We start from the raw sequence: 9,964 nt of genomic DNA, 5'->3' as shown, positions 1-9,964 counted from the left end.
GAGTTTATATGTTAATGTTGTTACAAAATTTAACTCAATTTTCCTATAAAATTACCTGATCACATTTTATATGTTATATCATAATATATCAAAATTTATTTAGATGTCAAATGAATTTTATGATATCATAATATTATAATATATAACGATATTATATTATGATAAGTTCCATTTACATTCAGACAATTTCACTAGGCAGTGTCTGTCTACCACTAATTTTTTTTTGGTTCCACTATTTGCACAGGCAGCACAGCTGGGAAAACACAGCCTCACCCAACACAGTCTCTTCCCTGTGTCTTTCTCCTCCTCAAGGGATCAGTTCATCAGTCAATCAAGTCATGTGGGACTGGAGGCTGAGTACTCCCTAACATAGAAGGTCTCATTCCTGCATGCTTTCCTCGGCAGAGGGGGAGACGAGAAGGTCCTTTTAGGGGACACTTGCTTGGACATAGACGAGGCTAGTTGGAGGGCTCTGACCGGCAGAGACAGACTCCGCCACAGTAGGAAGGGACGAGGCAGCTGTTCTGAAGCTGGAGCTCCACCACACCTTGTCCCGTCTCACTGAGGCAATTTTGAGAGGCTGCCCTGGAATATGGTGCTGTTGAGAAACAATGTGGGCTTTGGCGGGATTCAGGTGGTGTCTGCGGTGTGAAGACAGGAGCTGAATGTTCAGAATCCAGGCTGCTTTTCTTGTGATCAGTTGGGTTACCTGTTTGAGAGCAAGTCCATTTTTACTAGGGAAGCTGAATAAATTCCACAGAACACAATGGCGCTCCCAGGATGACTGAGGGAGGGTGAGAAAGGGGGAAACTTTTTCCACCTAGACTTTTTGCTACCTCAGGAATCAGGAGCTGATTAGGTTAGCACTGGCTCAACCTAATCAATTCAATTTTATTGCATTTGATCTAATTATCTTCCCCATTTTTAAGGTAGGAAGGGTCATTTCATTTGGTATTTATTTTTTCTCTGCATTTTTATTTCATCATGTGTGGATCTAATACAATCAACCATAATTTGACATTTGTTGTTTCCAAGCATTTAAGAAATTACATTATCTATGCATACAATGTTAACACCATGTATAATAAATTCTCTTTCTGTGCAAAATATATAACGTATGTCAATATAGGCATGTTTAATTGTGCATCTTGAAATGTGAACAAGATCATAAATACTTCCAGGTAGGAACTGGGACAGAAATCGGAAGAAATGATTCCCTGATCTTCTGATCCCTGTGCTACTGGTTCTTTGTTTTCTTGACACTATGACAGGATCCTGAAAATGTCTCCCCTTAACTGTGTCTAGGTCCCCAGTAGAACTACTGCAAGAAACTGATTGAGGCTCTAAGAAGCGGCAGGAATGAGAAAACTGTTCAGCCAATCAGAGTAAGCCACGCCCAGCCGAGGGACGTATAAAAGGCAGGTCTATCAGAATAACCCACACTCTGCCTTTGGACGTGTGAGAGAGTGCACCTTTCACTTGAGCTTCAACATGGGAAAGGGAAATGAAGACCCTGATCTCCACTGCTCCTCCATGTGATGCTCCACTGACCAGCCCCCTTTCCAACCGATCTCCTTTACAGAAAAGGGCTCAGATGAGAAGAAACCATTCAAAGGAAAAGGCAAGACCGCCTTCTCCCATTCAGAGAGAAGCACATACAAAGGCAAGGTAAGGCCTTGGGCTGCTCCTATGGAGGCTGGAAAGAGGGTTGGAATCAGGGATACTGAGCTATGTGTCTTTAGCAGGGTTTTATTTTGAGATTTGGGGATGGGAAATGGCTTAGTGCCCTCAGGGGACTTTGAGAAATGTGTTCACTCGTGACACTGGCAGAAGAACTTCCATGAAAGACTGATTCGCAAAAATGCATCAGAGATAGACTATGGGACTCTGCCTAGGGAGAGGTGAGTCATCTTAACTTTCTTTTGCAGCAGGATCAGAGCCCAATCCAAACAAGGAGAATTCTGAGGAAACCAAGCTCAAGGCCGGGAAGAGCACTGCTGGATCAGGTAAGATTTGACTCTTTCAAGGTGAGAAGGGACAGAGCAGCAACACAGTCTCCCCTGGCAAGGACATTGGGAGCTCCTTGGCAGCCAGGGCCGTACAGATCCTGGACACTGGAGAACAGAAGAGAGCTGGGGTTTGGTGGCAACCTCAGCTCCTGTGTGTCCAGGATGGACTAGGAATTTCAGGGTGTTCAGCTGGAGGCACTTTCTCAAACTCTCATTGTATTCACAGAACCAGAGTCCAGCTCATATCGGGAAAACTGCAGGAAAAGAAAAATCAGTTCCAAAAACAGCTGCCAGACAGAGCAGGTAGAATCTTGGTGTTTTTTGTTGTTGGTGGTGGTGGTGGTTTTTTTGTTTTTGGTTTGCCCCAAAAGGTAAATAATCAGGAAACTTATACGAGGCTTGAGCAGAAAGGGAGTTACCTATTGACGAGTAAGTTTTTGAGATCTTAGCACTGTGAGAATATCTGGGGACTCACAAGTGTTTCAGCCTCACTTCATTCCAGTGCTGAGATGGTCAGGAAGGAATGGGAGAGACGAGTGGGGTTCACCTGGGTGCACAGGGGGTTCTGGAAATGAGGGTCTGTGGGGACTGCTCTGGTGAGTCTCTCACATGCTTTCTTTGCAGGGAACCATCCAGAAGAGGAGTGCAGCTTGATGTTGAAAAGGAAATCAAGATCCTCCACTGCTGTGCACAACAGTGAAATCCAGGAGACCTGTGATGCCCACCGTAGGGGACGTTCCAGGGCTCGCACTGGGCACAGCAAGCGGCACAGTTCTCGGCCCCTAGGAGTCCAAACACCGTCACTTCGAAAAAGCTTGGTGACCTCGGTGCGAGCTATGTTTATCAAGACCTAGCCCAGGTGTGGGCACAGCAGATCCATTCTCCACTGACCTGTGAGCAGCTGACACTGCTCACTCAGCTCCGGGGGCCTCTGTGTGCCCAGTTGCAGACCTTGTATTCCATGGCCACCCAGGCAGCTTATGTCTTCCCCACAGAGGGCTGGCTTGTCCCAGCCACACTGCCTGGTCCTGGGGATTCAGCCCTGGAGAGAGAAGCCCAGTCCTTCCGTGGGAAGGAGATAACTGAGCCTGTCAGTGGATCAGATGAGACTAAGCTGGGAGCACCCTGACCCTATTCAGCAGAGATGCAGCTCTGGGAATGAGAACAAGGACCTGATTCTTCTCAGATTCTTCCAGATGACCAGCAGTGACAATTTCAGACACACTGTGTTAATAAATGACAGAACCTGAAGAAGTCATAGGAAAGAAACTTGAGTGGTATACTCAGAATGGTGAGCCCTGCATTTTGCAGACCGCTAAGGCTATAGACAAATTTTATATTTCATGTTAGACATTTGATGCCTTTTGGATGTCTGAGAGTCGTGCATTTCTATATAATCAGAAAAATATTAGAATGTAATCGTGAATTTGCATATTTTAGGCTGTAGAAAAGTAAATATAAAATTATATGCTCCATTTTTTTTTTGAGACAGTCTTGCTATGTTACCCAGGCTGGAGTGCAGTGGCAAAATCTTAGCTCACTGCAGCCTCTGCTTCCTGGGTTCAAACAATTCTCATGCCTCAGCTTCCCAAGTAGCTGGGACTACAGGAATGTACTGCCATGCCTGGCTAATTTTTTTTTTTTTGTATTGTTAGTAGAGACAGAGTTTTGTCACTTTGGCCAGGTTGGCCTCGAACTCAGGTGATCCTCCAGCCTCCACCTCCCAAAGGGCTGGGATTACAGGCATGAGCACCCCCCTTTTTTTTGAGATGGAGTCTCGCTCTGTTGCCCAGGCTGGAGTGCAGTGGTGCAATCTCGGCTCACTGCAAGCTCCGCCTCCCGGGTTCACGCCATTCTCCTGCCTCAGCCTCTCCGAGTTGCTGGGACTACAGGTGCCTGCCACCACTCCCTGCCAATTTTTTGTATTTTTAGTAGAGACGGGATTTCACCATGGTCTCGATCTCCTGACCTCGTGATCTGCCCACCTCGGCCTCCCAAAGTTCTGGGATTACAAGCATGAGCTACCGCACCCGGCCGGCATGAGCCCCCTTACCAAGAAATTGCTTCTCTTTTAATCCAGAAAATGTTGTAGGCTCTCACTCTTCCAGCCTGAACCCATGGAGTACTAATATCCACAAACCATTAATAGCACTCCCTGTGAAAAAATGTCTATACATTTTTACAGTTTGATATAATTATAGTAAAATTACTATGCAAGCTGTTTACTTTTAATATTCCTACATAAAATTTGTCAAGATATATTAAATGGTGAATGATTGTACTTATTTATTGAACTGCTTTATGTTTTATTTCATTGTAAAATCCTAAATTTGTATTTTATACATTTCAATTGATTGTACTATATTTCAGGATATGGAGATTTCATCACATACTACCATACAGTGTATTTTGTTATATTTGACGAATATTCTACTTGTATTTTGTACTGAGATCATACAATCTTTCATTATCTAAGTGTATTAATTACTTGTTTGGTTGCTTTATAATTTCATTTTATGTAATGAAATAAACATTAATGTTGTTTGGAATTTTAAATTTCTTTCATATGGAATTTGTATTTAATAAAGATGTGAAAAAGAGAATGTCTTATCTTCACTTCTGTGTCATCCTAACCCTGACGTCCCCACAGCCCACAGCTCTTGTCATAGTACGGGAATAGTGTTCTATCATTACAGGAAATGGGGCCAATTCAATGGTAATACACAGACATAAATTGGAGATATAGACATTTTATTCTCAATCACTGCAATAGAAAAGAATCAGTAATGTGAGACACACAATTTTTGGGTTGACACTGCTTATGAGTTATGCTTGCACTATGCTATAGAATAACTCTGAAATAAATTATGTCTATTAAACAAATGCACATACATAAATAACGTGTCTAAATAACAATGTACATATCTTAATGAAAATAAATTTTATTGCTAAAAAATGTTAACACACAGATACACACAATGGGGTCATACAATGTTGAAAAATAGAGATGGGGAGAGGAACAGAGACAGAGAGAAAGGGAGGAATGGAGCAACAAAAGGACAGATGGACAGAAGGACATTGGAAAGGAGAAAGTGGGGAGAGGGGGAGGAAGGAAGGGAGGGAGGGAGGAGGGAGGAAAGGAAAGACAGAGGGAGAAAGGGAGCAAGAGACAGAGAGAGGAAGGCAGAGAGAAAGGCAGTCTTCCGCCTCCAGGACCAGCAGGACCTCGCACTCCGGGAAAATGTTGGGTGCCTGGTGCAGGCTGAGTGCTCCGCCGACAGCCGCGTCGGCCAGCGGTGGGTTCACCAGCCCTCTGGATTGCCAGCCTGTGTCACCTCATCCCGGAGCAATTCAGACGAATTCCGCCTCCCAAGGAATGAGTGAATTGCCCAGAGAGCAATGAGTGGAGACTCGGGTGATTGTCCGTTTTTCATCCAAATGGTTCACAGATGACATAGCCCCATGCTGAGCCTGCAACAGAGCGTGAGGCAGATACTCCCATCCACACAGGAGTCACACTCAGGCCGAGTGAACCATGATTGCAGGTTCCACGTTCCTTTGCCCTCTGCAAGGGGGCCTATTACTCACGTGTCTCTGGCCCCCGAAAGCGTGACCATGTTGACTGTTTCCAGAGCTCTGTGGCGACACAGAAACCTCCAGCGAAGTGCGGAAAAGCAGCCTTGTGACTTTGCTCCCCTTTCCAGTTTCCAAACAGGCCACAGTGGAGACTCGCCACGTTGCAGGAAACAGGAATCCGTTGTCAGGCCGTGATGCACTGGACGTTTCTTTTCTCTGTAGTTTCACTCTCGTTTTCTACATGAAAATGAACGAGATACACACCCCTGCGTGTGTGAGACTATCACGGCAATGGCGACACCCACAGGCATTGCCGCCTTCCCAGAGAGGGCCTGGAAAACTCAAGATTGTCATGGAGGTTCCGTTCCGCACTCCACACTTCAGGGTGGTTTCTGCCTGAAAACTGTGTGAGTCAAGACAGCTGCTTCCAGTTTCCATAGAATTACTGCGGAACCTCAGAGAGCCAGCCCCCGAAGCCCCTCTTTCCCCTCCAATCCGGCCCTACACCCACCCACCCCACAAGGCCCTGGTCCCTGTGGTTTTCGGCTTCGGAGGGCGGGCTACTCCGGGACCTTGGGCCCCGAGCTCATGCCTGTTCATAACGGGATAGAGGTGGTAGGTCTTTCTAAGGGCCTCCCGGCTGGACCTGAACGCAGCGTGCAGGCCGGCTGAGGAGCAGGGGAGCCCTCCAGCCTCTCTCTACCCGGGTCTGTCCGTGAAATTCTGCCCAGGGCTCCCCGCGATGGCTCTCCTGACACCTTCAGACGGCAACCTCCTGGCAGAAGCCCGAGGACAAGGATGGCAGAGGAGACTCGTCTTGACCCCGAGCCAAAGTGAGGCCCTGTGAGCCTGCTTTGAGCGGAACCCGCACCCGGGCATCGCCACCAGAGAATGGCTGGCCCAGGCCATCGGCGTTCTGGAGCCCAGGGTCCAGAATTGGTTTCAGAATGAGAGGTCACGCAAGCTGAGCCAGGACTGGCAGGAATCTCGGCCCTGGCTGGGGAGACGTGGCCCAAAAGAAGGCAGGTGAAAGCGGACCTCCATCACCCCATCCCAGACCACCCTGCTGGTCTGAGCCTTTGAGAAGGATCGCTTTCCAGGCATCACCACCAGGGAAGGACTGGCCAGAGAGATGGGCCTCCCGGAGTCCAGGATCCACATGTGGTTTCAGAACCGAAGGGCCAGGCACCCCGGACAGGGTGGCAGGGCGCCGCTGCCCACAGGCAGCCTGTGCAACGTGGCCCTGGGCAGGTGTCACCCTGCTCCCTGGTTGGTCGCCTTCGCCCACACCGGGGCTTGGGGAATGGGGATCCCCTCACCCCACATGCCCTGCGCACCCGGAGCTCTCCCACAGGGGGCTTTCATGAGCCAGGGAGCAAGGGCCGTGGCCCTGCTCCAGCCCAGCCAGGCCGCGCCGGCACGAGGGATCTCCCAACCTGCCCCATTAGGCGGGGATTTTGCCTACGCCTCCCTGGCTCCTCCAAAAGGGCGCTCTCCCACCCTCAGACGCCTCGGTGGCCTCTGCACCCGAGCAAATGCCAGGAGGACCGGGACCCAGACAGCCGGGGCCCACCCAAGCCAGGCCACAGGGCCAAGGTGTGCCTGCGCCACCCACGTCCCAGGGCAGTCCGTGGTGGGGCTGGGGCCCCAGGTCACCGGGGCGGCGTGGGAACCCGAAGAAGGGGCACCTCTACCTCCGAAGCTCGTGACCCCTGGGGCCTCTGCGTCAAGCACAGATGCAAGCCATCCGGGCGCCCTCCCCACCGCTCCAGGAGCCAGGGTGCTCGTGTGCACTCACCTCCAGGCTGTTAGATGAGTTCCTGTGGACCCCAGAGTTTCAGCAAAAGTCACAACCTTTCCTAGATCCGGCGCCACTGGGGGAGCTGAAGGACGTGGAAGAGCCCGCTCCGCTGGAACCACTCCTCAGACAGGAAGGACACCGGGCTCTGCTGGAGGAGCAGGTTGGAGCAGGATGGGGCGGGGTGGGGGCTGGGCGGCGGCCTCTCTTTCGCGGTGAACCTCTGACTCGGTATGGAGAGATGTGTCTTCCCTTCCAGCAGACCTGTCTAGGATCCCTGAGTTCCAGGTCTGACGAGAGACTCCACACAGAGGAGGGCTGTCACTCTTTTCTGAGCATCCCGGGGATCCCAGGGCCCACCCAGGTACCGGGAGGTGGGCTGTCTACTCCTCATGCGCGGGTTTGCTGGTAGCCGGCTAGGTTTTCTAACCAGCCCAGGCGGAGCTCTCATCCCTTTTCCCCTCGCGTTCTTCAGTCGGGTTGGAGGAGACCGCAGTCCGCGAAACACCGGGCCCGGGCAGAAGCCAGGCCAGTTCTCCTTTCCGCGGCTCGACTCCTCTGCCTCTTCGCTCACCATCACTTGCCAACCCATGTCCCGCCAGCCTCCTCGCCAGCACCATGGAGAGCCTTGCAACTAAATGTAGACCCGAGACCTCGCGCAAACCGGGGTGCTGCCCTTTCCAGGCAAGAGGGAAGGTAGGCAGCGATTAGGACAGGAACGGAGACAGAGTGGGAGGGAAGGATGGAGCTGGGAAAGGATGGATGGACTGAAGGACCCTGGAAGGGAGGGAGGGAGGGAGAAAGGGAGGACAAAACCTGGGGAGGGAGGGAAGAACACCAGACACACCCCACCACAATCACTAGCAAACCCACTCCCAAACACACAGACACACACGGGCGCACGCACAGGAACACAAGCACACACACAGACACACAAAGACACAGAGAGCTTGAAGAAGAGCAAGGGACAGAGGGATGGAAAGATAGAAACGGAAGGAGAGAGAGAAACAGCGATAGAGAGAGAGACAGAGAGAGACCGGGGAAATTGCGAGAGAAGAGAGAGAGACAGAGAGAGAGAGAGAGGGCAAGGTGGAGAGGGAAGTAGAGAAAGGGAGAGGGTGAGGGAGCTAGAGAGGGAGAGCAACAGAGCCTTGGAGAGGGAGGTTCTGCTCTGGTAGACAGGGGCCCCTTTGGCCAGGGTAGGGTAGAGGGTGCCTGGGCCGGGCTAGAACAGGGGGGCAGGGCCGCCCACACGGGAAAACCAGGGGAGCCCTGAGACGTGTTGTACTTGGATTGGTTGGTTGCTTTGGGGGTGTGTTTTAGCGTCATTCCTTTGCTGGCTCCTCCCTGTCCTCTTGGTGCTGTGGGCTCTGAAATTTGTCGAGTGCGCCCGTCCCTGTGGGGGGAGCAGTGGCGCCGAGCGTGCCCACGGGCCGCCGCTTGAGTTTCTCTCGTGTTCAGAGGGGTATGGCCGTAGACAATGGCAGTGGCGCCTGGCTGGTCCAAGAGCCCGGTCCAGCTATGCCCGCCTGATTCCAGGTGTCACCACCAACCCCGGGCCATGAGGCTGGGATCAGGCACCCCAGAACTGCTTGCCCGCGGCCGGGCTGCTCTCCCCCTCTATACGCCCAAGCACCACCAGTCGCTGTGCTGCGCTTTCCGCCGACCTCCCAGAGCGTCCCGCTGTCGCCGGCGGCCAGACCACGCGCGGGACCGCAGAGGCGCCAGAGGCCGCCATCCCCTGCCAGGGCTCTGGACTCTCCAGGAGGCCTCCGTTTAGCTGACACTACAGGCCTTCCCCTGGCTCTCGAGCTCCCGAGCTTCCAACACTTGGGGCCTGCTCAGGACGGGGTGTGCTCCCAGGCATCAGGGCCCAGGGCTCATGGTCCTGGGATCCCCTATGGTCCTCCATCTTGCCGTGGAATATTTATTTTGGATTCCTCCCCGCCCCTCCTGCAAGGCCCCCTCTTGCCCCACACACCCAGAGAAGCCAGGGCTGCTCAGGGGCGAACAGCCGGCCCAGCCCCGCAGGCCCTTTTTCTCACAATGCCTACACCATTGTCGCTTGTCCCGAGGAAGACCCGGCCGGTGGCCAATGGGGCAGGAAGGCCCTGCTTTGTCCCGGGCTGGCACTACAGCCCCGGAAGCCTGATCCCGGGAAAGAGGGGCTAATGGACACCCAGACACACCCCACCACCACCATGAGCAAAGCCACCCCCCCCACACACAGATACACACAGCGCACGCACAGGGACACGGACAGGGACATGCACGGACACACACACAAAGACACAGCTTGAAGGACAGCAAGGGAGACAGGGATGGAGAGATAGAAACAAAGGGTGAGAAAGAGACATAGAGACAGAAAGGGTGGGGAGAGAAGTGACAGAAAAGCGAGAGGTGGAGGGGGAAGAAGAGAGAGAGAGAGGGTGAGGGAGCTGGAGATCGAGTGCGATTGAGCCTTGGAGAGGGAGGCTCTGCTCTGGTAGACAGGGCCTCTTTCAGCAGGCCGGGGTGGGGTGGAGGGTGCTTGGGCTGGGCCAGAACAGGGGGGCAGGGCTGTCCAAGCCAGAGGACTAAC

The 9,964-nt window shown here is 52.1% G+C and overlaps 2 pseudogenes; both read left to right on the top strand.

Moving 5' to 3' along the window:
* Positions 1 to 1,491: 1,491 nt before the first annotated feature.
* LOC100603643 lies at positions 1,492 to 3,138 on the top strand (annotated as a pseudogene).
* Positions 3,139 to 6,312: 3,174 nt separating this feature from the next.
* LOC115834224 lies at positions 6,313 to 9,555 on the top strand (annotated as a pseudogene).
* The last annotated feature ends 409 nt before the right edge of the window (positions 9,556 to 9,964 follow it).

Source organism: Nomascus leucogenys, unplaced genomic scaffold, assembly GCF_006542625.1.
Source record: "Nomascus leucogenys isolate Asia unplaced genomic scaffold, Asia_NLE_v1 000607F_164872_qpd_obj, whole genome shotgun sequence".
Lineage (NCBI taxonomy): Eukaryota > Metazoa > Chordata > Mammalia > Primates > Hylobatidae > Nomascus > Nomascus leucogenys.
This window is presented reverse-complemented; position numbering and strand designations above follow the sequence as displayed.